Below are 27,680 nucleotides of genomic sequence, written 5' to 3' on the forward strand. Positions count from 1 at the left end.
GAGATACCAACTGACCTGAATTAGGAGTTAACATAAGACTAACTCCAATTAAAATCAGTAGCTTAACAGAAAGGTTCATTTTCTTCTACCATAAAACAAAGAATGAAAAAAGTCATCTACAAGCATTACAGCAGTAAAAATATTCCTCAGGATGGATGTATTTATGTGTGACATAATGTGGAATTCACAAACTGATTTAGTAACTGATTTGAAGTTTTATTTTTCCCAGAGCATTTTAATGCACTGGAGGCCACTGTCGCCAAAATTTTGAACTGGTTGCATACCAGTCTCTGCCCACCAGGTCTGTTGGGTGCCACGAAGGTCACAATTGTTGCTGTGGCAGAACACTGACATTTCCTTGAAAGTGAAGGTTTTATTCTTATTTTTGCCCTTGCTAGTTTCAACACTATCTGATTTTTAACAATTAAAATCTTAATTTCAATATAAGATGAATAAAAGCCAGTTGTCATGTCATTTCCATTTTTCATTTATTATTAATACAACAACATACCAGTCATCGTACAGAGCAATAAGTTAAGTCTTCATGAATTTCCTTCTTTTCCTTGTGGTACATTTACTAAATTTAGCATATGCTGCTCTATTTAAAAGGTTTAATTTCATATTTTTGTAAGGAAAAAAATCCTTCAGCCTGTAGCGCAGAATTGCATCAATACCCATTTGTGACACATCAGGAGGGTAACAAGCTGTGTACCTGGGATTCTACCTGCTTTTATAGTTTGCTTCTCAGTTGGTCTTACTAGGATGATTAGGGTGTGTGCATCCTGTATGTGGATGCACGAGGAGTTGGCTGTGCTCCGCGAACAGCTTGAGGCGCTTCTGGCTACAATCGGTCACCTTCAGACTGCTGCCTCAGGGTACAGTGGTAGTGGAGAATCTGGCGTGTTGTATGGGACACCTCAGGTGTCACTTGTTCTGCCCATGGGCTCTGCTAACCAGGCACCTCCTAGTGTACATGATGCGGTGGATTGACCCTCACCGCAGGGTGAGTATAGGGAGGTAATGCATTTGCATCAGTCAAGGCGGAGAGCCAATGAGGAGACTGGTCGCTTGGCCTCACCCATACGCCCTTTAAGTAAATATGTGGCTGCTGCTTCAGTAGGATATGGGCAGGCACACAGGAGGAGGGGTTTACTAGTTATTGGGAACTCCAAAATTAAGTGTGTTGTGGAGCCCCTTAGACAGACACTGTTCAGGGCTGGAAAGAAAGATAATGTGCATTCGGTAGTGTCTCAGTGAGCCTCATCCAAGATGTGGAGGCAGCTCTGCCTGCAGCTATCGAGCATGCAGGGTGCAGTAGTCTGCAAGTTGTGGCTCACATCGGCGCCAATGATTTCTGTCGCCATACTCAGTTCATACAGGTGACAGGGGAGGGGGGAGGGAGGAGGGGGGGGGAGGAGGAGGAGGAGGAGGAGGAGGAGGAGGAGGAGGAAGTGGTGGTGGTGAAGACTGCTAGCCTCGGTGTGGGGTGCAGGCAGAGCTCGCAATTTGCAGCATTATTCCCAGGGGTGATTGGGTCCTTTGGTTTGGAGCCGAGTGGAGGGTCTCAACCAAAGGCTTCGTTGATTCTGTGATTGTCTTGACTGCAGATTTCTAGACTTGCATTATCTGGTGGGGATTTGTAACACTCCCTTTGTCAGGTCAGGGGGTGGACTACATGAAGGAAGCAGCTACTCAGGTAGCAGAGTGCTTATGAAGTGCACATGAGGGTTTTTTAGACTAGACAGTAGTTTGAAGTACTCTGAAGAACACTCCCCAGTCAATACGCAGCAAAGGATGTCAGACCACTTTAGGTATAAAGAAACTTTGACTGTCAAAATTTTATCAGTAAACCGTCAAAGAATTCATAACAAAATTTCTTGAATTTCCTGCCCTACAGGAAAGCTCTCATGCTCAAAGTATTCTTGAGACCAACAGCTCACTGCAAAATAAAGTGGAAAGATCTGAGAGATTTAGAAAGTCAGGGAACATATGTCGTAAAGACAGATTAGACTCCAAGGCAGGGGGAGTGTTCACTGCAGCTGACAAAAATGTTACCTCTATTGAGGTTGAAGTGGAATGCGACAGTGAAGTTATCTGGTCCCGTATAACAGATGGATGTTTTTAGTGGCGACCCGATTCCACTGTGACAGTTCTTAAATCTTCAAAGAAAGACCACAATCAGTTGCGCATAAATTCCCAGACCATGCAATACTAGTTGGAGGTGACTTTCACCTATTGAGTATAGACTGATTTATCTATGGATTCATTGCAGAGGATACTGACAGACGGCCAAAATAATTTTGAAAACATTTTCTGAAAACTCTTTTGAGCAGTTAGCTTGGCAGGCCATACGCAATGGAAATATCTTAGATCTTGTAGCTACAAACATGCCAGATCTTACTGACAGTATCAGTATAGAAATGGGGATTAGCAATCATAACTAGCAATTAACCATGGTTATGAAAGATATTACATCAAGTAAGAAGGCTAGGAGAGTGTTTCTTGTAGATAAGAGTAGATAAGCAGTTGTTAGCATCTCACTTAGCCAGTGAATTAACGTCACTTAGTTCCAGTAAGATGCAAGTAGAGGAGTTACAGGTAAAGTTTAAACAGATTGTAAGTCACGGTCTGGAGAGTTATGCACGTTGTAAGTGGATAAAGGATGGAAAAGCCCCTCCATGGTTTAATAATGAAATTTGGATGATGCTGAGGAAGCAGAGGTTATTGCACCCTCAGTTCGAAAGTGACCGCAAAAATGACAACAACAAAAGGATCTATGTGCAAAGCATACAACAACTACCACCGTGATACCTTAGCAAAAGATCTTGCAGAGAACCTGAGAAAATTCTGGTCCTATGTAAAATCCCTAAGTGCGTCTTACGCTTCTGCTCAGTCCCTTGTTGAACAGTCAGGTGTGGCGGTTGAAGACAGCAAAACGAAAGCCAAAGTTTTAAATTTCATATCCAAGAAATCATTTACACAGCAAAATCATACAAATATACAGTCATATGACCATCGGACAGGCTCCTGGCACAGAGAAACAACTGAAAGATTTAAAAGCAAATAAGGCACCAGGTCCGGATGAACTCCCAGTTTGGTTTTACAAAGAATACTCCACAGCATTATCACTTATTTAGCTTGCATTTATTGCGAATCTCTCATCCAGCACAAAGTCCCAAGTGGCAGAGGGTAAAGGAACACGCCTGCAAAATTACAGACGAATATCAGTAACTTCAGTTTGTTGCAGAATCCTTGAACATATTCCCAGTGTGAATATAATAAATTTTCTTGAGACTGAGAAGATTACGTCCACAAATCAGCTTGAGAGAGCATTGCTCGTGTGAAACTCAGATCAACCTTTTCTCACATGATATACTGTGAACTACATATGAAGGGCAACAGGCAGAGTCCATAGATTTCTGGAACACATTTGACACAGTGCCCCACTGCAGGCTCTGAACGAAGGTACAAGCATATGGAATAAGTTCACAGATATATGAATGCCTCGAAGACTTCTTAAGTAATAGAACCCAGTATCAGGGACAATGGTATTGTCAGGAGTGCTCCAGGTACGTGTGATAAGATCACTGTTGTTCTCTATATACAGATAAATGATTTAGAGGACAGGATGGGCAGCAATCTGGGGTTGTTTGCTGATGATGCTGTGGCACATGGTACTGCACTAATCAAAAGTTGTCAACTGAAAACTTCACTATTATACGAGATAGGAAATTTAGAATGAGCTGAGCAGAATAATCTGAAGCAGTGACAACACTCACCGGAAAGCACTCATTCCATTTTATGTGAGAAGATATTTTGATTCACTGGAAAATAATTCAATTATAATACATACATACTTAAAGTTTGGAACCAGGCACACTATTATCTTTGGTGTCATAATATCTGTTTACTTCTGAAGTTCACCTGTGTATTATCATAGACATTTTTGTGGACTGAATGGCATCCTTTATTAATATGTAAAGTAATTAATTAGAAACTTAATAAAATTAACATACATTTAAATATGACTGCCAAACTTTTAGCTGGGGTGTTCCTAACATGGATGAATAAAGTGGTTGCATGAATTTTTCTAATGTAATAATCCACAACATATTTCATAAACCCAGTTTTGGTCTGAGTATACAGCCCATCCAAAGTAGTAAAACTTAACCTAGTCATTTTCAAATAATTACAGGATTCCGAAAGCAGCAAAAATCTTTACACCACCCTTTATAAGACCAATCCTTCCCAAAGTAGTCAGTCAGTGGCAATCTCTCACATGATTAACCTATCTGCATTCATATTATCAAAAGTCAGCCCACCTAACATCTTCATTAATATCTTTCTTTTCTTTTTCTACAGTCTTTGGAGTGACATGCATTACCTTTAACTTTTTGGAAACATTCAGTAGGCAGCATATGGGTTGTGTAATTGTGTCAACATTATGAAAGACAGTGGACATGGGTTACATTCCTGGAAACTGGATGTATCAAACTGTAAGCACCAGGAATACTGTGATTATGTTAATACGTCACTCTACATCTGATGAAATGCTCCGTGTTTACATCAACACTGTCACACTACTGTTTCGGATTGTGGGTTTTTTTTTTTTACCGGTAATAAACATTTATCAAAGATCTGAGAGTGGTCATCAATTTGACTTCAAGGAAGAGATACTCAAAATCAATTATAGTATTTATTTTGGCATACATTACTGGACAACTTTCCACAGAACTGGTGTTCACTAATACTGCGATCTTCTGTCAATGAGAGAGCAAATGCAGAATACAAAGTTGCAGCTAAGCAATGTCCCAAGATGGTTGTCACAGCAACTGGAAATTGTGTCACAAACAAAATTTAGTTTCTGTGTCATTATCAAAAAATAGGAAATGCAAGTTATTATCCATTTCTGAGCAGATGGCTTCAAGCATTTCTTTTTGTGCTATACAGTTCTGTTTCTTTTATTTCTAATCACATTTTTTCAAGATTCTAAATAATACATGATCACAATAATATCTTTGTAGTATTTGCTTTCAATTCAGCACATTAAGGTCATAAACGCATTTTTTTTGTAGTAGCATACACACAGTGAGCAATATGTGGAAATGTAACATAAGAATGATGAGGACAGAACATGAAAAACTGACTTTTGCTTTTGTTCATCTATATTGTTAACTGTTCACAAACTGTGCTCTGAGTTGTTCCTACAGATCATCATACGTGTTTGTATTACATCTGAACATTCTATCATATAATTATCATTAATTATTTTGATAAAAACTTTAATTTTTTTATCACTTACCTGCAGCAGTAAAGGTTCACTATTCACTGTCAACATTTTTAGTTGTTGGTATTAATGTACGGGGACCATAAACAGAAAGCAGGAATGACGTGACAGCTAGCTTATATTCATCTTACATTTAAAATAATATTTTATTGTTATGCCTACCACAGTTTTGAAACTAGTAGAGGTAACAAAAAGAATGAAATCTTCACCGCTCAAGAAAACAATCAGTGTTACGCCCACCAAACAGTAGTCACTTTCCTGGCACCTGGCAGGGCCGATGGGTTAACACTGTCACACAGCCGGTTCGAGAATGGTTGGCCTCAGTGGCATCTAGTACTTCATAATAAAGGGTGTAAAACAGGATCACACTAGTCCAGCCCATCAACACAGAAACGCTGTTATTACTAGACCAAATGGTTAATGGTTTTTGTTTTACTTAAATGTTTGACAGTTGGAAACAATAGGAAAAATTATATGGATCTTAGTGCAGCTACAAAGACTACCTTAATACACAACATATTTCTCATATAGACATAAAATCATGTTAATACTGAGAAACAAATATGCTTTCAGTTTTTGTCTTATCCTTGTCTGGAGATGCAATTTTCAGCTCCTTAGTGACTCACTGAACATCCCTCAGAAAAGTCTAATACATTCGAACTGTGGCATCTCAACTCTTGTTTGTATTATCTCCATTCACTAATACTACTTTGACATGCATGTAGAAATGCAAGTGTCAGTTGTGAAAAGCTTAAAACGCTGTAGGAGGGACAAATAAAATTGCAGATCAGTTACTAAATCCATTTACAACTCCACATCATGTCATACAAAAATGTGCACATCAGGAGCAATGTTTTTACTGGCTGTGATTCTTGTGAATTGCTCTTTTCCTTCCTTGTTTTAAGGTGTAGACATATAGCTGTAAACATATAGTACATTGACAGCTCTGTCTCTCCTTTCCTGTAATGCTGTGTGACACTTTACAGTTCAGAGTATCAAAAGGCAAGGGATCTTGCAACTTATGCCACTGAATATGTGAGAATATATGTGTGGTGCAGGCAGGAGCAGGAAAATATAATGATCGTGAAGAGAAGTGGTGAGATTAGTTTGAAGATCCAGAAATAAACATATCACTCTGAGCATGCGGAGATGATAGTAGCTTTTGTGGTGTGTGTGTGTGTGTGTGTGTGTGTGTGTGTGTGTGTGTATCCGGAGGTGGACACTCTCAAAAAATTTAATTTAGTATTACATACACGTCAATCAAAAATAAATATAAAATTAGACTTTATTACAAATCATATAACACTGTTCCCTGATTACATAAACATTGCATTGGATTTCTCAAATTTAAAGAACTTTTTTATGAATTATATAACATAGAATGCATTGTTAATCATGTACAAACAAAACCAGAAAGACATAACTTGAACAAATCAGACTACATTCCAAATTTTTCTGCCTTAAAAATTAAGTAAGACAATAACATGATTATTACACAAAATTTTCTTCTTCTTACTTTCAAATAACGTGTTATTATCTCTTAGGAATCTTTATTACTTTCAAGCAAGTTAAAAGATTTCAGTGCTAGTTCTATTTCACACATTTCTGTACTACAGAAAAATTCATCAGATCCTAATGTGGGTCACATATTCTTCTTATATTATGGTTGTGGTACATTTGATTGTGAGAAAGTTATGATTGAAGAGAGAGAATGTTTGGTTGTGGTCAATGTCCCCACTTTCTTAAAAAGGCTAAGACAGGAGATTTTTCGGGTGATGAGACACATGTAACTCTTTAATAATCTCATTTTGGGTGTAGACATTTTTCATTGCCCATTAACTGCCTTAGAAAACATTCACAAATCCACAAGTAAATGAAAATATTTCATTCATATTAGGAATTATTCTGATGGCAAGTGTTGCAGAGCACATACTTTTAATTTTCTAAATTAGGAGCATGTGCAACTCCCAATTTTGCTACAATCAACACAACACATCACTATAATCCACCTATACTATACGGCTTGATGATGGCATCCCCTTGGGGGCAATATTCTGGAAGGGAAATACTTTCCCTTTTGGATTTCACAGTTGGTGAATACTAAGGAGGAGGTCACCAGAAAAACATTTCAATTTTGTAATGGAGGGAAGTTGGAGGGGAGGGGGAGGGGTAACATTATAAAGGGAGAACAATTTTTGACAATAGCACACAGAGCCAAATGGATATAGATTGCAGCAGTTATACAAAAACAAAAAGATCTGTACAGAAAAGACAAACAAGAGGAGCTGCACCAAATAAGTCTTGGCCTTCAAAGTAACCACTGTTAGCTACAACACACTTCTGACATCAGTTGTACAGCTGTTGGAAACTGTCAACAAATTTTCTTGTGCAATTGCTCAAAGCACTGTGGTCACACACCGTTGCATATCTGTGGCATAGCAGGTGATGAGACCTGGTGCTACCAATAAGATCCTGAGACCGAGTGACAGTCCGTGGCACAATGTTTGTTGTCTTCTCCACCTCCCAAAAAGAGTCTTCCGTCAAAATCCAAGATTAAAGGATGTCGATTGCTTTTTTCAAAAGCAAAGTCTTGATCTATCATGAATTTCTATCTGAGGGAGGTGAGGGAAATGTCTGTCACTCAGTCTCCGGATCGTACTGGTAGCACCCAGTCTCACTTCCTGTAATGATGCGATAAATCCAACAACGCATGACCACGTTACTTAAAACTATTCCACAAGAAGTGTTTATGAACAGTTTTCAATAGCTTTACAATTAGTGTCACAAATGTGTTGTAGCTAATGGTGATTACTTTGTAACTCTCATTTTCTTTATTTTCTGAGACCATTCATCGAACTTTTTGGATGTACCTTGTATCTTTCGGAGTATAATAGCACACTGTAATGCATAATGGTGATAGGTTTTCATTATCATGTTCTTGTGTTTAAAAAGATGGTTTACGCCACCTTACCTTATGTAAACTGCCTTTCAAAAGAGCTGCCCCATCTTTCATTCTCTTGTACTTCTCAACAAATCCTTCAATCTGCCACTAGAACAAAACAAGAAAGAAAATTGTTGTGAACAAAACCACAGGAATTTGCCCAAGTATTCTATCTACAGTAAAATTAACTTGAGGAAGCTGCTTGGTCCAAAACTACTTGTAACCACCTGTCAAAAGCCCAAATAGCCATCTTTCACAGTGAAGACATGCATGGAGAGTGTCAGTGAGGTTCCAGAAGGTACCAACAGGGATGTGGACCCACTCCAGATCCACTATCGTGGCCAACTGTGCTATGTTTCACAGCCGAGGGCCAAAGATTCGTGGCAAAAACAGTATCAAAGTAGTCACCACATATTCTCAACTGGGTTTTGAATTCAGCCTTAGGGTAGAGGAGGGGGCAGGGAAGGGGTGGGGGGAGGCAGGGGAGCATGAGCACAGTGAACTCCCTCTGGTGCTCGTGGTACCACACACTTACACTACGAAGTGTGTGACATACTCCATTGTTCTGCTGGTAGATGTTATTTTGCCAAGGGAAAATAAATTGCACGTATGAGTGGATGTGGTCCCCAAGGATTGATGCTTACTTGTGTTGAACCACTGTGCTCTCCAGAATGATGAAATCACCCAGGGAAGACCACAAAAATATTCGCAACACCATAAACCCCCACCACCGGCCTGAACCCTTCAACAACTGTTGCAGTGCCATACATGCCAAAAGCCGTTTGTCTGATGGAGCATAAAACACGATTCATTTGAAAAGGCCATCTTTTGCCACTCAGTGGCATGCAAATTCCTGCCTTTCTCAATGATGGACAGCAGCCAGAATACATGCATGAACCAAACCATTGCTGCAGAGGCCCATATGCATCAACATTTGTTGAATGGTCATTGAGGAGACACAGTTGGTAGCCCCTTGGTTCATCTGGCCGGTCAGTTGCTCAAAAGTTGCATATTCATTCACCCACACATATCTTTGCACCACAGTTGCCTGCATGCCAGTTTTGAATGGCACTAATTCACCATGCACGGTATACTTTCACCATGGTGGCATGTAAACAGTTTACAATCTTAGCCTTTTTGGAAATGCTTCTACACTTGGCCCAAAAACCAATGAAGTCCGATAAATAGCTCTGTTTCAGCATTACGACAACATCTGCACTCTTTTCTGCATCACCCCTCGACCCACTTTATATATACTCCAATGCTAATGCTGGCATCTGCCGTCTGTGAGCGGTTACTGCATGTTGATATAAAACATAGGCAGTGCTCACATTAATGTGACTGAACTGTATATAAAATTACAAAGAGACAGATGGGGTGGGCAGTAATTACCTTTTGAAGGTGGAATTTCAAGTACTGCTGATGGACACTTGTAAGTGTATGGGGCGAAAAAAAAAATATTCGAATTCATTAGTTTCCTGATGTCTGAGGGACCTCTTCCAATCATCCCCAAGCTATCAATCTTTCCTCCTTGGGGAACAAACAAAGTTATGAGATATCTCCCTTCCTCATTCCCCCTCACTTTGTGTGTGACAATCAGCAGCACTGGCAATTTCACCTCCTAAATATAAGTAGTGGTCGGCCATAGTGTATCACCGGAATTAAATACTTTTCTGCTAGCAAAAATTACACCCCATACAGAATTGCAGTCAAATAACATTAGATATAATTTTTATTTATCAAGCAGTTGTAGATACAGGCATACACAGTGAAGTATAACAGCGCCATTTTTCAGGTTCTTTCCAATGAAGAAAGTACAGAAGCAGGAATAGTAACTGAATTTAAATGGAAAGAATGAAAGGAAAATCAAGTGCTCTTACTGAGTTGTTCATCTCCTCCTTGCTCCAGGAACTCTTGAGAACTTTTTCTATTTAATCTCAGTATGCATTGTTTCATCCAACCTGTCTTCTCTTTTCAAATAAGGAAAATCCAGGATGGAATATAACAATATTATGGAAATAAAAGTCACCACTCGCCGTATGGTGGAGATGCTGAGTCACAGATAGGCACAACAGAAAGACTGTCACAAATAAGAAGCTTCCGGCCAGTAAGGCCTTACTGGCCAAAACCTTCTTGTTTGTGACAGGCTTTTAGTTGTGCCTAGCTATGACTTAGCATCTCTGCTTTATAGTGAGTGGTAACTTTCCTTTTCATAATATTGTTACTTTCTTCTCTTTTGGCAGATTAATGTAACTCCAGTTTAAAAAAAAAAAAAAAAAAAAAAAAAAAAAAAAAAAAAAAAGTTTTTCTTGACTAGGTTTTCCTCGTCTGTGTTAATGTCTTCCTTGATGCTTGGTAAGCAGTTTCTATCAATATTTGATATAACAATTATACGTTTGCCAACACAGGAGATTTCAAAATACAGGGTGTACATAAAGTCTAGGAAGAGTTTCAATTATTTATTGCACAGAAACCAAACACTGTACAGATATCACACATATGTCATTTCGAAGAGAAACACTGAAAGTTTTTTTTTCCCCCTATGTTTAGAACCAAGTACGGTAAGAAGCCAACAACAAGAAAGGCCATGTACCACTGCCACAACAAATTCGTTATGACAGGTAGCTTGTGCCTGGCGAAGAGAAGCGGACATCCTAGTGTGAGTGCAGTGAATGTGGAGCACTTACGAGAGACATTCATAAGGAGTCCAAGGAAATCGGCGCATCGTGCATCCTGTGAACTAGAAATGACACCAATGACAGTGTGGAAAGTCCTGCTACAGAAGCTGTCTATGAAACCATTAAAATTGGAGTTAGTGCAGAAGCTCAATGGCAACAACAAAGACAAGCATTCTGAGATTTGTTCACAGTTGTAACAAGTGAATGGGGTGGGTATGGCATTGTTGAACACTTCATTTTTAGCGACCAAGTAACTTTTCACAGTACTGTGAAAGTGAACAGGCACAACTGTCGAATCTACGGTATGAAGCATCCACACAAATGCACTGAATTTGAGCATATTCCCCAAACACAGGTGCCAATGCTAAGGAAAAGGTAATGTGGGTTAGAGGGAAGAAGGAAGAAGTAGTAAACCAGTTCATTCAGAAACTCTGAGATATTAAGTGGGACTGTATATATAACTGTCAAGTGGGAATAAATAAAACAAACTGCTTTTAAGAACTTCATTAAAAATTATTTAGATTTGTGGTATTCTTGTTCTCCTCTTATAAAAATCAATCTTAAAAGCCAACCTATAAAGAAAAACATTAAGTGGTACACAGATAAACTTACCAATATGAGGGAAAATATGTTATCGTTGTACCACATGTATAAAAATTCTCATAAAGATGGAACGGAGCAGAAAGATGATTTGTACAAAGCATATCTTGAATGTAAGAGAACCTACAGAACTAAGCTTAGAATGGCAAAAAGAACAGCATACAATAGATACATTGAAGGGGCTCCTAAAAGTGCAAAGCTGCATGGAATGCTGTTGCACAAGAGCATTGCAGGAATGATGAATATCGCATAGCTCTTGACCCGGATAAAGTTAATAATTTTTTCATGGACTCTGTAAATTATATTAGGAACAAAATTGAAACAACAACCACTAATGCAAGTGATCTACTTAAGCAACAACAACCTGCAAACAATACATTTAAATGGAGGACAATCGCACCCTCTGAGATTACAAAGGTAGTGGCAAAGTGCTCAAACTTCTAGAGCATGGACTGCTCTTGGTTGTCCAATTACATAATTAAAAAAACAGTGCATATAATTAGTGAACCATTGGCCTTTCTGTTTAATAGGTGTCAAAAGTTTGGAGCCTATCCTACAACTCTAGAAATATCGAAAGTTACCCAGTGTATAAAAAAGGGGACAAACATGATCTCAAAAATTACCGACCAGTTCCAATAGTTCCCATTTTCTTGAAAATACTTGAATCTCTTATTTATAACCAACTGAACCACTACTTTGAGTCGCATAACTTACTCTCTAATAGTCAATTTGGCTTCCACAAGGGAAAAAATACCACCACTGCTGTTCTTTCAATTGTGAATGAAGTAATAACAACCTTTGAGAATAAAAATAAAGCCTCACCTCTTTTATGTGATTTAAGTAAGGCATTAGATGAATTTCTCATGATATCTTAATTGCTAAACTCAAATTCTATGGCATACAAGATTCTGCATTGGCAGTAATTGAATCATACCTAAAAATTGGAAGCAGTTTGCCTATGTCAGAAACAGAGACTCACAATTGCTAGAAGTAAAGACAGGAGTCCCACAAGGTTCTGTACTTAGGCCCTTCTTTTTTATAACTGCAGTCGATGATTTACCTCATTGCATCCCCACTACTGTTATTTGGTTATGCTGATGCCACAACTTTGCTTGCTCAGCACGAGAACATATCAGTTCTGCAAGATACGATGCAAGATGGCATGGAAGCAGCACTAAATTGGTTCTCACCAAATATACTGCTTTGCAATCATTATAAAAAAACCAACAAATTATACTGGGATTGTCAAAAGAGGTATAGGTGAAAGCAGTTAAAATTCTAGGAATTCATATAGACTTTAAGTTAATGTGGGAAACACACATTAACCATACCTGCGCAAAATTGTCTCGAGTTACGTATTTAATGTGGAAACTGAGGAGCCTGGTGACAAAAGAATATTTAAGAGTTATTTATTTTGGACTCTTTCAGTCACAGATAGAATATGGACTGCTGATATGGGGACTCTCTCTTCACATCACTGAGGTTCTAAAAATTCAGAAGAAAGTGATAAGGCCAATGAGCAATTCTGGTAGATCAGAGCACTGCTGACCACTGTTCATTCAGTTGAAAATATTAACCATTATTAATCTTTATATATACGCCTCAGAATTGTATGCAAAAAACAATATAGCAGATTTTGAAATTGGGGAAAACTTGCACCACCATAATACCAGAGGCAAAACAAAATTAGACATACCTAGGCACAGGCTGACAAGAACAGGGAATACCCATCGAATCAATAGTCTAAGAATATTTAATAAACTTCCATTTTCTTCTCGGTCGGATCACATAAGTAGCTTCAAGAGCAAGCTACTAAATTGGTTACTAATCAATCCTTTTTACAATGTAACAGAATTTATGAACATAAAATCAATCAACATTAATTTTTAAGGATTTCATTATGTGATGTCACTGAATGTATTTATCTTATGTTAGGGTGTATGTTATCATCTATGGGCACTATTTGCAAAGCTCATTTAGCTTTAAGGTACTATTCAAGGAAAATGTTATACGATATCCATTTAAATTGCTTATTCCACCTCAGGTGGTCAATGGTGAACAAAGAATCTGAATCTGTACTGCAAAGTAAAATGTTTTTGTGTCTTGTCACGTCAAAAATTGTATGGGCCATTCTTCTTTGCCAAGAGCACTGTCAGTGGAAATTCCTACTTGCACATGTTGCAGCAATGGCTGATGCCTCAAATGAGATTTGACTCTCTGTTCATCTTTCAGCAGGATGGGGCTCCACCCCATTTTCATCGTGAAGTTCCTGGGTACCTGAAAACGGAGCAGTCACATCGATGGCTCGGCCATGCTACAGAAGGGGAAATCTGTTTCATGAAATGGCCCTCCCGATCACCAGATCTCACTCTGTGTGACTCTTTTGTGTATGTACTACCTCTACCATATGATGTAGCAGAGCTCCGGGAGTGAATACGGGAAGTGACTGCCACAGTCGACGATGCCATGCTGGGATGGGTAAGGCAAGAATTCGATTACCGTATTGTCATCTATCTGATCACTCATGGTTCGCATATCAAATGTTTATAGAAAAAAATAAACTTTCAAAAAGTTTCTCTTCGAAATGCAGTATGTATGGCATCTGTACAATGTTTAAATAAATAATTGAAAGTGTTCCTTGATTTTATGTACACGCTGTACTTGAACATACACTGTATGGCAGCACATTCAAGATAAGAGAATCAGGTGTAAATAATGGTATACAACTGCGAAGAACACAATCACAAAGAAATAAGTATTATGTCGTGGAAATAATGTCTGTCTGTCTGTCTAACAAACAGTAAGCAGAGACAGGAAAAATCCATTTTATTTTATGGTCAATTTCAGAGTTATTTTTGCCTATTTGTTGCTGTTTTCTGTCAACTCTGGTATTACTTTCTGCCAATTTTGATGGTATTTTTGAGGAGTTTGGTATCACTTTCCAATGGCTTATTTTTGAAGTATCAAATGGCTTATATCACTGTTCCAGCACTATGAAAACTAAAATATACCTCTTAACTACATTATGTATCACAGAAGAAAAAGGAAATCATTTATATGAAACCCATTAAATGTAATCAATTAAAGAAACCATACACAGTCAAAAGGTTTTCAAATTAAAGTACTATTATAGCTGCAATGGTTTCTTTGAAACCTTTTACCACCAACTGATCAGTACTTCACAACAATGCAAAAATAGCAGCGTAAAGTGTAAATTTTTAACATGGGCAAGGAGAAGGCCACAAATGCAGTTAACCAATTCAGCTCATATTTGGCAGCCTGCTTCTATACAACATAAAATGAACATCAGTTTTGAGAACACCATCCCTACAGTTCATGATGTGAATTTGATTCAAAACTGACCAGATCGATATACAATTGAAAATGGAACACTTTTAATCATCATAGGTGGTGTCCAGAAGCAAACTTTTTTCCTAGGGATTTGTGAAAGAAACTATTACATCTGCCACTTATGTACCCGTAAAGTAAATGCTATTCAATGAAAGTACTGCTGATGCAACAATCAAGGCATCTGGCTGGGGAGCAGAGAACCTGTGTTCAATTCTGAAATGCATTCTGCTGGATTTTTTGTCATCTTTCTTTTCCTTATTGAAATTAGTAATAAAAGGAGGGTTAATATGGCAGTTATTAAGGAATAATAACAAGGAGGTAAATAAATTTCTCAGACAACTTGGATTGGTGAAAAATTAAAATCTGAAGCCTCATATGAAAACAAATGTCACGAGGGACCACAGACAGCTGAATATGCTATGCTAGTTTACAATGAGCCGTGGTACAGAACTTTATTTGGAGGTTTCAAAACTGCAATGTACATCTGGAAATCCAGCAGGAATTTCACAACTATCCACATTCCACAACAATTCATAGCATAATTCATGATCAATTTTCAGCACCAATTTTTTAGGTGATGTTGCATGTGTGGTGTGCATTAGAATTACACTGGAGATCCAAAGAAACTGGTACACCTGCCTAATATCATGTAGGGGCCCACAAGCACGCAGAAGTGCTGCAACATGACATGGCATGGACTTGACTGATGTCTGAAATAGTACTAGAGGGAACTGACACTATGATTCCTGCAGGGCTGTCCATAAATCAGTAAGAACACAAGGGTGTGGAGACATCATCTGAACAGCACATTGCAAGGCATCCCAGATACACTCAATAATGTTCATGTCTGGTGAGTTTGGTGACCAGTGAAGTGTTTAAACTCAGAAGAGTGTTTCTGGAGCCACTCTAGCAATTCTGGATGTGTGGGGTGTCACATTGTCCTGCTGGAATTGCCCAAGTTCTTCAGAATGCACAATGGCCGTGAATGGATACAGGTAATCTAGAAAGGATGGTTACATAAGTGTTACCTATCAGAATTATATATAGACATATCATGGGTCCTGTATCAGTCCAACTGCACACATCCCACACCATTACAGAGCCTCCACCAGCTTGAACAAGTCCCCTGCTCACAAGCAGTGTCCATGGACTCATGAGGTCAGTTCCATACCCATACACATCTATACACTTGATACATTTTGAAATGAGACTCATCCGACCAGGCAACATGTTTCCAGTCATCAACAGTCCAATGTCGGTGTTGATGGATCCAGATGAGGCATAAAGCTTTGTGTCATGCAGTCATCAAGGGTACACGAGTGGGCCTCAACTCCAAAAGTCCATATTGATGATGTATCGTTGAATGATTTGCATGCTGATACTTGTTGATAGCCCAGTACTGAAATGTATGGCAATCTGAGGAAAGGTTGCACTTCTGTCACATTGAACAATTCTCTTCAGTCGTCATTGGTCATTTTCTTGCAGAATCTTTTTCCAGCCACAACAATGTCAGAGATCTGATGTTTTACCAGATACCTGATATTCAAGGTACACTTGTGGAATGGTCAAATGGAAAAACCTCGCTTCATCACTACCTCAGAGATACTGCACCGACTATAGCAACACGTTCCAACTCTAAATCTTGATAATCTGCCATTGCAGCAGCAGTAACCGAGCTAACAACTGTGGCAGACACTTGTTATCTTATACAGGCATTGATGACCGCAGTGCCATATTCTGTCTGTTTACATCTCTCTGTATTTTAATACACATGCCTATACCAGTTTCCTTGGCACTTCAGTGCAATTCCCAAAAACGAAATATTTTTAAATGTAAGTCAAGTCAGTTTTCTGCCAAATCTTCAGAATTAATGAAGTAGTTGTGCAAAAGCTGCTTTCATTACATGTTCTTGGTGCCACAAGCATATTTGCTTCAAATGTTTATATGACAACTACCACCCATGTAGATGTTCAAAGGTAAGTGAAGGCATGTAACAGTGAGTGAAAGAGCCTTTGTAGGGCAACCAGGATTAAAATTATAATTCTTTCTAATCCAAGTCATTAAATTTCCCTACCTTGTTATTATTTTTCACTGATTACCTTTTGACTTTCCTATTCCTACTAGATTCAATACAGCAAAAATACTAATGAAAAAACTGCAAAATGCATTTCGAAATTAAACATATGTGCTCTTCTCCTCAGCCACATGCCTTGATCGCTACATCAGTGGCAGTTCTTTTGAACAGTGTTTACCATAGGCATACTCAGTTTCTTTCTTCGATTCTACGAAATGGGCATATGCAGCATCCCCCCCCCCCCCCCCCCCCCACATGATGAAAACACCTAATTTTCAATTACCTATTGATTTCGTCAAATTTGAATAAATCGCATGTCATGAACTTTAGGAGTGGTTTCCTCAAATATAAGGATGGGGGAGCTTCTTGAGCCAAAATATCTCAGTCCTCTGTTTTAGGTTTATACAAGCACCCTGCCAAATATGACTCAAATTGGTTGGCCATTCCGAGACCTTCCCCTTGTGAGGACCAAATGTCTTCAGCACAACACCAGACATCTGACAATGTCCACATATCCTGCTTGCATGGGAAGTTGCTTCCCATCAAATTATAAAGGTATTGCTACCCCTTCAGAATGTTTCACAACTGAGACCTGCCATCCTATGCACACATAAACTATTTGCTGTGTCAGCACGAACATAATTCATCATCATCACACTAGAAATAAGAGCCCAGGACTGTGAATAAGACTAAATATACAGATCTGTCACCATAAGAGTTGTTAGCCTAATATGAAGGTGCAACATAGTGCCTTTCTCGGTTTTCTTCACCTTGCCCTGAAGCATTCGTTCCATTCATATTTAACAAAAGCTGGCTGGTTTTAGCATCAAAAATTAGTATTTCTCATAATAATGAAGCAGTCTTCAATTGTAACTTGGAATATAGGTGCTGTTTCATCCACTGACATCATAGTTCTCAATATTTTTGTGTAACAAACTGTACCAACAATAAGACAGTTTGGTGAGATCTGTAAAGTGGAGCATCACTTAAATTCGATTTTTTTGCAGGACACAAACACAACATGAAATATAGCACATAGAACTTTAGCTAGCACGTAAATCAAATTTGCACCCAATTGGTCAGGTTCTCGCCACCGTACACAGCAGTGAACAGAGGATGTCATGCTACCTGAAAGTACGAAGATTGCCTGGAAAATAATGTACCACATTTTTTCTCAATCAGCAAAAATTGTATGAATGTGACATTTAAGATATACATTATTTGAAGTTTCCAAATTGCACACACAAATTTCCCATTTATTCTGACAAGTAGCATACCTGTAGCAATGTTTTGAAATGGTGTGTCTATATGATGTAAGCTACAAGCAGCGTGTCGTCATTGAACTTCTCACAGCAAAGAATAGAACCTTTGAGAATATTCCCTATTGTTTGCATCCTGTTTATGGAGCATCTGCAATAGACAGAAGTTCTGTTAGTCACTGGGCAAAGAGAGTGAGGCCATTACGAGACATTGGTTCGGCAGAGCTCCAAGATTTGCTTCATTCAGGGAGGCCATTGGTGGCTTTCAAACTTGACCAGTTGCAGCTTGCTGATGTGCTCATTCACAAAGGCAGAATAACTTGGCACTCGGCAATGAAGCTGTCACTCAGGAAGGAAAGTGTGGATGCAATTGTCCATAGTCTTAATTACTCAGAAGTTTGTGCACAATGGGTTACGCATTATCTCATGAGGAAACTAAATCTTCTCACTCTTTGATGTGATGCCAAGACACAGTACCAATATTTATGAAGCAGAAGTGAACACATTAACCAAACCCAAAAAGGGCTTCCAATGATTTTGTCACCATAATAACCCAGGTGACTGACTGATTCTATATGATAATGCTCGGCCTCACACAAGTTTGAGGACTTCAGAACCATCATTAAACAGGGTTGGACAGTATTATCTCATCCATCCTACAGCCCTGACCTAGGGCACCTCCAACTTCCATTTTCTTGTCTCATTAAAGCATCACATTTGTAGATGACATTTTGAGGATGACAAAGATGTGATTCTTACAGTGGAGAAATGGCTTCAATACCAGAACAAGGAGTGGCACTGACAGGGTACACACACCTTTGTGTCTCGATGGAGGAAGGCCATAGAACAGGGCAGCAATTGTGTGGAAGTATAGGGAATGTAGAATAAACAACATTCTTTCTTTTGTATACTTATCGTTGTGTTCAATAAATAATTACTGAAGGAAAAAAAAATGTAGTGCCTCACTTTTTGCGTAACCCTCACATTTATTTTAATAGTTATTCCATATTATTTTTACTACTTTGTGAATGAAGCTTGTGGTCAAAGCACGAATTGTTGGTAGTGAAATTTAACAATGAAAAAGAGAGGGATGGCTGTACTGAGCTGAGAAGACACATTACATTTCAATGATCTGTCACCCTGATGCTACTCATAAACATTTACCTCAAGTCAGTTACCTTCTTGTAGTTTCTCCATGTTAACAAACCTGCTATGCACTGCCACCATGTCTTGTCATGTGACTGTTTCCATTTGCAGAGGATTGAGGGCTGTAAGACAGCTCTCTAGTCTTCAAGCCACAAAATAACATAACTGCCTTTTAAACAACTCTTTTGTATTTTGTTACTCTCATGTGACATTCATATACACTGAGTAAACAGATTTCATTAACGAGAACAACATTTTCAAATTGAATCTCATAACACCACAGAAGAGAGTGACATTGCTCCTTAACCTTGTTAAGCTTATTCTGGGTGTTGATATTGCAGACAGTGCCTCTTCCTCTCTGCCTTCCAAAACACTGCCAAGCCACAACCCCAATAAGTAAATAACCCCTTCGTAGCAAGAGAAGATGTTCCATATCTGTCACACTTTGATGATGTCCTAAGCCGACAATTCTTTCGTCATTTCTGCAAATATTACACAGTGGGGAGTTCTTTATATATTAACTAGCTAAATAATATTTTTAAATTAACATCTTTATCTGACCATGAGGAAGAGATTTGACATGTTTTTATGGACAAATAATATGTCTTGCTGAAGTAGGCTGGGATCTATGTTATGTTAAAAGATACCAGATGCCATGTTAATTTACATGTTCACAAAACTTAAGCATCACATTCAGTGTTTTTCATATTTATACTTTTGTAATTTGAAAATATATAAAACTTCCTGGCAGATTAAAACTGTGTGCCCAACTGAGACTCGAACTCGGGACCTTTGCCTTTCGCGGGCAAGTGCTCTACCATCTGAGCTACCGAAACACGACTCACGCCCGGTACTCACAGCTTTACTTCTGCCAGTATCTCGTCTCCTACCTTCCAAACTTTACAGAAGCTCTCATGCGAACCTTGCAGAACTAGCACTCCTGAAAGAAAGGATATTGTGGAGACATGGCTTAGCCACAGCCTGGGGGAGGTTTCCAGAATGAGATATTCACTCTGCAGCGGAGTGTGCACTGATATGAAACTTCCTGGCAGATTAAAACTGTGTGCCCGACCGAGACTCGAACTCGGGACCTTAGCCTTTCGCGGGCAAGTGCTCTACCATCTGAGATACTGAAGCATGACTCACGCCCGGTACTCACAGCTTTACTTCTGCCAGTATCTCGTCTCCTACCTTCCAAACTTTACAGAAGCTCTCATGCGAACCTTGCTGAACTAGCACTCCTGAAGGAAAGGATATTGCGGAGACATGGCTTAGCCACAGCCTGGGGGAGGTTTCCAGAATGAGATATTCACTCTGCAGCGGAGGGTGCACTGCAATGAAACTTCCTGGCAGATTAAAACTGTGTGCCCGACTGAGACTCGAACTCAGGACCTTTGCCTTTCGCAGGCAAGTGCTCTACCATCTGAGCTACTGAAGCACGAGATACTGGCAGAAGTAAAGCTGTGAGTACCGGGCGTGAGTCATGCTTCGGTAGCTCAGATGGTAGAGCACTTGCCCGTGAAAGGCAAAGGTCCCGAGTTCGAGTCTCGGTCGGGCACACAGTTTTAATCTGTCAGGGAGTTTCATATCAGCGCACACTCCGCTGCAGAGTGAATATCTCATTCTGAAAATATATAGTTTAAATGATGCACCATATTAAAGTCTCGCAAACACCCATTTTTACACAATAGTTGTGTAAAAGGCTCAGGAAATGTCACATCCGTGGCTAAAACTGTTATTGGAAAGTAGTTTGTTTGCAAGGTGCTACTCCGGTCTCCTTAAGCAAGAAATTACTATTACTTCATTTTACAAATGGGCTCCCATTCAGTCTGTCGCCTTGCTGCTGATACAACAAGGCCCCAGTTCATGATGGACTAGGATAAATCATCACTGTACAGACCTACCTACCAACCAAATAATGCCACAGGATCACTTGACTTTAGACACCGACTGCTATCAGAGCTGAAGAACATCTCTCTCTTATGTTCCAAACTGCCACCTATAGCAAACACTAAATGGCTCAGTTTCTTTACCTTGGTATTTTCCCTTCTGCTCCAAGATGGTTCTGGAACTACCTTCTGTTGTCCTCCTGACAATTCTCACAATGTAATCCCTATGAGCAAATAAACTGATACAGTTTCCTTTTCCCAACATGACTACGTATATTAATTACAAGTCCACATCACTATCCAATCCTGACGACACCCCCAAGTGGGTGTAAGAACTAGCATCCAAAGTGAGATGCCAACTTTGACCCACTTTCAGCTTTGAGGTGGCCCATACAAATTACTAAGCCGTGAACAGATGTAAGAATCCATCATGCAAGACAGTCCGGCTCCATGCTGCGGTGCAATAGACAAGTGCTTAGCACAGTCAGCCCAAGCTGCCCACCACAGTCTACCCAGGCCTAATGCCACGCTGCCATCACTGCCATTAGGCAAGGAAATTCAACCTCGTCTGCCTCCTCTATCGTGGTCGCACGAGGCCACATCATGATTATGATGTCCCGATGCCACCTCGACACCGGGCATCACCACTGCATTGCTGCCCAATCAATTGTCAATGAACAATTTAATTGTAACAATCAAAATGATCGATTTCTGACAATATACTTGAATTATATAGCTAAAAAATCCATTCACCAAGCAACGGTTGACGTCTTTCCTTATCATCCCATCTGTTAAGTCTCCCCTGACCTTGCATTCTGGGTGACGTTTCAGAACCCCACCCCTTTCTCTAGACGTCTCAAGTTCCCTTCCCTTCACCCCTCTCCCTACCTGTTCAATCTTTATGCTGGAAGGAAGGGCCACTGGCTTCAAAACCTTGCATAAGTAAAACCTTTCTCCTGCCATCACTTGGTGACTGGATTTTTTTATCTATCCAATTACTACATATTAAATGTGCAAGCTTCAATTGTAGGGGGAAATGCCTCTGGACTAATGCTGCCACTGACATCATCGAGGTCTGTGATCAAATTTTGTGTGTGTGTGTGTGTGTGTGTGTGTGTGTGTGTGTGTGTGTGTGTGTGTGTGTGTGTGTGTGTCATTTGTAAATGTGATGCTGCGAAACAGCACTGTGCCTGGAGCTAGCCTAACTTCCCTATTTCTGTGTTCCCATTAGCAATTCTAAACTAGGTGTAAACATTGACACAGTAGTACAAAATGTAATAGATACAGGGAAACTGTCCCCATCGACTGACAAAAAGTTCATAGGAGTACCAGCACGAAGTTGCAAGGAGTGGCTCATGCTTATGTAGATTCAAGGAAGGGCTGAGAAATACCAAGGCATTTGACATCCTTGCAGAATGCGTTGAGGATATGTACAGAGATAATACCGTCAGCTACTATAAGGACAATCTTTCCATCAAATATCAAAATTCTGGAGAGGATTTCGAGTGATTTTCTGACCGAATAAGAGTTGTGTCTTGTCATACATATGTACTACCAGAAAGTAATGAAAGGAATGAGTTACCACTCAGGAAATCAGAAACTTGCTTGCAGATTCACTCTTTCGCAGGATTGACCACACAGGTACGTGACAAGGTGAAGTACACTGAGTACACTAAGATAGCCTATACAACTCACAAAGGAGGTGCAACAATTCGTCTAATCATCCACCGGGATAAAGCCCACTTGATGTGCATTCGTTGCCGAAGTGTGCTGCACTCGTTGCAAATGACAAAAAGTTACATGACTCCTTAGTGTTTGGCACCACCATGTGCTTGTTTTAGAAAAATCAGACACGAGAGAGAAAACTGTCCATCTCTGGTCAGTTAACCAAGTAGATCAACGAGGTGCTTGAAGGAATGTGAATATGCGAAATGTGAATGGGAGCAGTTCTGCCACTGCTCCTTGCTTCCCTTCTGCAAAGCCAATCCGGTAAGAGAGATAGGAATTGCTCAAGTGGTGAACGTAAGTTTGCAAGATAAAATGAACAGCAGAACTTCCACCTTCCTCATCAATACAGGCATACAAATAAATGTTTTGTTTGTTAGATATACTCACTGTCAACTGTAACCCATTCTAGCTGACTTTGCAACTTCATCTGAAGAAAAGAAACAACTTCTGTCAAACTTCTTAATGTACCACAAGATTCCTACATATGATACCAAGCCAATAGCCTGGAAACCATATTGCATGTCCTATCACTTGCAGCCTGCAGTAGACAAAAATGCCTCAGATTTACTAAAAGCTGGAGTAGTTAAACCTTCTTTCAGTTCCTGGTTGTCACATACAGGGTGTACATAAAGTCTGGGAACACTTTCAATCATTATTTATTGCAAAAGAACTAAACATTGTACAGGTCTCATACATATTGCACTTTGAAGAGAGACTGTGAAAGTTTTTGTTTTTTACAAACATTTGATATGCGTACCATGAGAAACCCAGCACATGTCAGTACGGTAATTGATACCTTGCCATACCCATCGTAGCATGGCATCGTCGACTGTGGCAGTCGCTTCCCGTATTCTCTCCCGGACCTCTGCTGTATCACGTGGTAGAGGTGGTACATACACCAGATCTTTAATGTGTTCCCACAGAAAAGACTCACATGGAGTGAGGTCTGGTTATCAGGAAGGCCATTTCATGAAACAGCTGTCCCCTTTTGTAGCACGGCCAATCCACCAATGCAGCAGCTCCGTGTTCAGGTACCCACAAACTTCAAGATGGAAATGAGGTGGAGCCCCATTCTGCTGAAACATGTCCAAGTAGGAATACCCAGTGACAGTGCTTTTGACAAAGAAGAATGGCCTGTACAGTTTTCGACGTGACAAGGCACAAAAAATATTTACCTTTGGGGAATCACGCTCAAATTTAATGCATTTGTGTGGATGCTTTGTATCCCATATTCGACATTTATGCCTCTTCACTTTCCCATTTGTCAAACTACAACATACCTCAACTCACCATGCTTGTGACTAGCACCGGCTATTGGCAAATTACCAAAATACGCTGTGGCAGTTGTAATGCTATTGTAAATATAATACTTCCATTAATCTGTATATTTTAAATTTTTTGTTCCGTAATAATTTTGAAAAAATTACTATAATGAGAGTAAGCTTTTGTTAAGTGTAGTTTATCTGTCAAAAATAACCTCTTTGATGTAGGTGGAATAAATGTATTAAAACATATTTTGTAAATAATTATGTAATATTTCAAGTACAACTGTAATTAATTATGTCAATTTTGTATGTATGTGCTGTCATGCAATTGGAGAGGGTTCATACTTAGGGTTTTTGTAAGCAGAAGTGTAAAATAAAAATGTGTAGGGATCATAGGTACAACGGAACTCCATTCTGTGGTGGAATGGGAAAGTTGGTGGGGCACGCGAGTGAGAATTGGCGCGCAAGTGACACACACAGTCGGTAGCTGCCCTGCAAGTGGTGAACACGCTCAGACATGTTCTACATGATTCGCGCAGTACAGCAATAAATTAATAGCTCAGAAATTTGCAATTTTATCGTCGCCACCAAGAGGAAGATAGAGCTATGTACATCAAGAGCCGTACCTGTGCAATGTTACTATGCAGCACCGCCTCATGCCACCTTCGACATCAGTAACAGGCAAAGTACTTTATTTAGAAGTGTATCACAGTATGAACCATCCTTCTTCAATCAGTGGAATATAAGTGTTAAATGTACCTTTGTGTTTAACCATAATTTTCCAATTTCATTTACCTCAGTAGGGTCCTTACCTAAACGAATTTATTCCGAGTATTCTGATGTTTATTGAAGCTTGAATAATAGTAATTTACTGGCAATAGTATTGTTTTGGTAGTAAATTCTGAAGATCATTATTAAATACTAAAGTTTGCACATATCGGTTTAAGAACCATCGCTTTGCGTGACCATGAGGATAAGTTTTCAATAGCATTTTTGAAAGTAAGGTAACATAATTGTTTAACTGCAACAATCTTAACACTATTTGTTTGTGTTGCTTCTCCATGTCAAAGAAAGCCAGACAAATATTGGTGTTAGTTAAATGTTAACAAATAAAAGTCCTAAAGAAATGAAATATAGTCGTGTTAAATAATAGTTTTGGTCATATGAATAATAGCTATAAGTTTAATATTTTTTTTTGTATCCTTGTTGAAACATGTGTGTGTCTTCTTTAAATAATTACTGAAGTATAGTGATAAATTCCGTAAGTAACAGAGAGTGGGATCAATAGTACTTACTGCCAAGTGACCCAAGTAAATGGAAATTAAGTGGTTGTGTGTCAGTTACATAGTAAGTGAAAGTAGTTATTTATTCAATGTCGAAAATTGACTTTATCTTTTTGTGTGGACACTGTGCCCGATTTGGGCTGGTGGCCGTTTTATTAAGCGAAACAGTTTATTGTTATAACAGGCTTTGTCTGATAAAAGGTTTCCAAAAGTGTTCAACCTAATGGTAAATTATTGAATTATTTTTCTCCGAATCATACAGTTTGTGGGAAAAGCAGTGCTTTTCCCACAAACTGTACGATTCAGAGAAAAATAATTCAATAATTTACCATTAGGTTGAACACGGTTAAAATCACTCTCCAAGAGTTGATGGTGTGGAGTGTGCCTGTCACTACTTACTACACAGTTCTGACATTCCAAATCGCGGGTCTTCCATCTTTACAGTGGTAGAACTTAAACGTTCTGGTACCGTATTGACAAGAATGCGAAAGAACCGTTGCACGGTACACATGAAAAAAGAACTTGCAGGGTTTCTCTTCAAAATGACGTACGTCTGATAACTTTACAATGTTTTGTTCTTGTGCAATAAATAACTGAAAGTGTTCCTGGACTTTTATCAGGGTGTATATGCGGACAAGGAAAAAAAATTCCCGGATTTTTCACGGATAAAAATACACTTTCTCCCAAGTGAAAACAAACTTTCTCCATGTTAATTGACAGTATATTTTCCCTTATCAATCCTTTGAATGGTTATGGTTTTATACATCGGCATAGAATTTCCTGGCACTATAGAAAACGAAACTCAGGGAAAAAGACAAGATTTGGAAATATCTTTCATGTGCAGCAACATGCATGCTGCGTATTTTCGTATTACAAAAGTATACATTGGAATTCCACCAAACACCACATGTTACTTTCCAAATCATTGAAATCAAGATTGTGGTGCGCTTCTGTAAGCCAGTCATAGCTCATGTCACGTGATCTCGCCAGCCGATATTCAGAGCATAGGACACGTGATGTAGTCAGCCAGCAGCAACATCACTGATAAGTAGCACGAACACACAAACCGGGAAAGTTAATAGTTTAAATTAATATATATGGCATTGCTACAAGAAAAGCAAAGCTGTCACATATAATATTGGTCTCTAAGGTTAATATGCTGCAAGAGAAGTTAAGCTTTCACATATAATGTTGATCTTTTTTGTGTGTGTTGCACTTTGAGATACATCACACAAATGTGCCAGTAAAATTTACAATAATGAGATAAATGTCTGATCTTCAGGGTTCAAAATTCTTCTAAATGACTCATCATCAAAGAGTTGATTTTTAAATGAGTCAAACGCTCTTTAATTTAATAAATTAATGGCACATTCTTGCACATAGTTCAACTTACATAGAAGGATATTTACTTTGAAAGTAATGCTTTTCAAACCACTAGTCGCAATATTTTCCCGCAACCTGTCAGAAATAGGTTTGTTTCAGCAGTTGCCAGACAGCGCAAATAACAGGCGACACAGCTATCGTAACATAGGAAGCCCGTATGTGCGTACATGTTAAGCATTGAAAGATCATACATTATGTCATAAAAGAAACAAGACATTAGAAGATACTCCATGAGCATCGGAATTTCGTGAACCATATTAAAATGTGCACATTTAAAGAGCACACTCATATGTCCAGATTCCTCAACTTGATATTAAGCTTTTCAGTGTGGTTTTCGCAATGTAAATTTTCTTGGAGCACCAGTATTGTATTATATCATATTTGGTTCTTAATTATGGCATAATGCCATATGTGCTAGGGGAAAAAAAAACCATGCACGTGAAATGCAGCGAACAGTTGAAACTAGCCAGCACTGTGGAATTAAACATTTCGTTTCAAATGCATTGACTGCCACTGCAGAAAATGTTAATAAAAGCCAAATTTCTTTAGCAAACGGACAAAAATAACTTCATTGTTCCACAAGGTGATTAATGCTTGACTCTCAGAAAGGTAGAAATAAAATCTGAAACAAATGCCATATTTTAGCCTTCCATAATTATGTGAATGTATTTTAATCACTTGATAGCTCCCGGCCACAGACATCCGTTTTGTTTTGATTTGACGTGAGAGTACATGAAGGGGAAACAGCAAAATCACTAAATGTAGACACGGATCACGTGGAGACTACCCACTACAA

General features: G+C 39.0%; 1 long non-coding RNA gene across 1 annotated transcript in view; it reads right to left on the reverse strand.

Annotated features, from left to right (window-relative positions):
* Nucleotides 1-27,680, reverse strand: part of LOC126108872 (uncharacterized) — a 99,421-nt gene that overhangs the window by 34,826 nt on the left and 36,915 nt on the right. Inside the window, exon 2 of the long non-coding RNA XR_007523644.1 lies at nucleotides 8,259-8,336. This is a non-coding gene — a long non-coding RNA (uncharacterized LOC126108872). The remainder of the gene's footprint in view (nucleotides 1-8,258; nucleotides 8,337-27,680) is intronic.

Source organism: Schistocerca cancellata, chromosome 11, assembly GCF_023864275.1.
Source record: "Schistocerca cancellata isolate TAMUIC-IGC-003103 chromosome 11, iqSchCanc2.1, whole genome shotgun sequence".
Classification (NCBI taxonomy): Eukaryota; Metazoa; Arthropoda; class Insecta; order Orthoptera; family Acrididae; genus Schistocerca; species Schistocerca cancellata.